The sequence below is a fragment of the Vipera ursinii genome (assembly GCF_947247035.1).
Source record: "Vipera ursinii genome assembly, chromosome: 13".
NCBI lineage: Eukaryota > Metazoa > Chordata > Lepidosauria > Squamata > Viperidae > Vipera > Vipera ursinii.
Window position 1 is genome coordinate 15,756,321 of NC_139526.1, and position 2,811 is coordinate 15,759,131.

Here is a 2,811-nt window from a genome sequence, read left to right on the forward strand (position 1 = left end):
TTCAGAGTTTGCAGCCACAGATTGTGCCGGGATGCGCCTCCTAGGTGGTGGCTAATTAGGCTGCTTATTCTTTGGGAGGTCAACTTCCCCGGAGGAGCAACAGACCCTCTGAAATGGTTTCGGTGGGGGCCCGGCGGAGAAACCCATCTTTGTTTATTCCACACAATGTCAAGTGGTATTTAATTAGCCTTAAAAGCAGCTGAAAAGAGAACGCTGCCACAGCTCAGGAAAGCAGGAATAGCTAGGGCTCCAATCCTGCCAGGACCCCGAGTGGGCGGATTTGAGATGTTTGTGTTGCTATGGAGATGGTTTTTCTACCTCTAACCCAGCCATATCCAATTCCAAGCAGGGATTGTAGACTGTCAGGATTAATACAAAACAGGGACCCTGGCTCCTGTGCTGGAAAAAAAAAATACTCTGGCAGGTAGAAATTTGACCCATCAGCCTGATGCATTTGAAGGCATCTGATGGTGGTTCCTGTCAAAAAGTTGGGAGAGGCCCGTGGCTAAAGGTAAACCATCAATTTCCCTTTCTCTCAAGTTTCGGATTCTTCCGGTCTTCAAGTCTGTCCCCTTGCCACCTCTGAATTTTATTTTTTATTTTATTTTTTTTTAAAAAGTCACATAGATCCTTCTGGTTTTCTGCACTTTCCCCCGAGGCACCCAGTTTTTGTACCTGGTTTTGCTCCGTAGAATACATTGCAAGATGTGGCTGCTGTGAAGGCATAGGATTTTGTTTTGCCGAGTAAGAATTTGGGATTGCACTGTGGGTGGGATATTGCATAAGCTTACGTCAAAAGGGAGCCCGTTTGGTGTAGTGGGTAAGGTGCTGGCCTGGAAACCAGGAGACTGTGAGTTCTAGTTCCAGCTTAGATATGAAAGCTGGCCGGGTGACTTTGGGCCAATCACCAGGAGACGGTGAGTTCTAGTCCTGCCTTAGGCTTGAAAGCTGGCTGGGTGACTTTGGCCCAATCAACAAGAGACGGTGAGTTCTAGTTCCAGCTTAGATATGAAAGCTGGCCGGGTGACTTTGGGCCGATCACCAGGAGACGGTGAGTTCTAGTCCTGCCTTAGGCTTGAAAGCTGGCCGGGTGACTTTGGGCCAATCAACAAGAGACTGTGAGTTCTAGTCCTGCTTTAGGCATGAAAGCCGGCTGGGGGACTTTGGCCCAATCATCAGGAGATGGTAAGTTCTAGTTCCAGCTTAGATATGAAAGCTGGCTGGGTGACTTTGGGCCAATCACCAGGAGGCAGTGAGTTCTACTCCTGCCTTAGCTGCATGACCTTAGGTCAGTCCCTCCCAGACCAACCCACCTCACAAGGTTGTTATGGGGGAAAGAGGAAGAGGAAAGATCTTAGGCATGTTTGCCACATTGAATTACTTATAACATAATAAAGGCCAGATGGTAATCTAATAAAGCTATGAACCAAGTAGGTTTTTCCCTAACGTCCACATAGCATCAAAATATGATGGGATGTCAAAGAGGGCTTTGCATGCTTAAATTCATATTTATTCTCTGCGGTTGATTTGTTTTTTTCCCCCTCTCTTTTTCTAGCTTTGGTATGTTTCTCAGCTAGAACCCCTTGGTCTCACCTCCTGATTTAGATTTGCAGCCCATCTCTGAATTCCTGAGAATTGACTCCTGACAGTAATGGAGCCTTTCCAGATGCTCAACATCTGGTTTTGCAGGCCTAGGCTGCGCAAACATTAGCCTAAGTGAAAACAGCTGTAGGGCTTACTTAGCCCTTGATAATGGACTGAAAAGTAGGCAGAAATGAAGCTCTTTTGATTTCCCTTGAGCTTGTCAGCTAATTTGAAGATGGATAATGTTCTGGTCTTTCGCTGACCTGGAGGAAAAGGAGGTGGTGGTGGTGGTGGTGATGATGATGATGATGATGATGATGATGATAGCAGAAAGAAAGAAATGGAGTGAAAAGGTTGTCTTTGGTTGCCCATGGAACTCAACGTCAAATCAAGAAAAGATTAGTCCAGGTTGACGAGATACCGTCACCCGGGTCCTGAAAAAGGAAAGCTCTATTTTGATTTGATTTGATTCATTTTTCTTTACTATTTTATTTTATTATTTTATTGTCTTTCCGATATTTCTGGCCAAGAGCCTATCTATGTGGCTCTTGTAAACTAAATGGCTGATCTGTTTGCCTTTTCACAAGTCCTTCTGCAGGAACACTTTGGAAAATGGATCAATACAATTGGGAGGAGGAGGGAGGAGGAGGAGGGGGAGGAGGAGGAGGAGGAGGACAAGGGCTATGGAGTCTTTTTTGGTGGTCTTAGAGCGTGGTTGGCTTTTTGCAGATGTTTTGTTATCCAACTAGGTAACATCTTCAGTGCTAGAAGTCAGTGGGGTCTGAGGAGAGGAGGAGGAGGAGGAAGAGGAGGAGGAGGAGGTGGAAGAAGAAGAGGAGGAAGAGGAAGAGGAGGAAGAGAAGGAGGATGACTGTGAGGTTCTTTATGGTCTCTGAGCTTGGTGGTTTTCTTGTGGACATTTCATGACCCAACTAGGTAACATCATCAGTGCTACAAGGGGGTTTGTGGAGAGGAGGAGGAGGAGGAGCAGGTGGAGGAGGAGGAGGAGGAGGAGATGGAGGAGGACATTCAGAAAGAAGAAAGCCTGTTCTGTCTATTTCTTTCATGGCTAATTCTGACTTATTGTGCATTGGTGCTTGGGATTACATTTATACCTGTCACTCTTAGGACCATCTGCTAAAAAGCATCAGTATTGTTAGACGGCAGGAAGCAGGCCTCCATAGAAAACATTTTCTCACAGCTGAACTAGGCAGGCAGCGCATATTT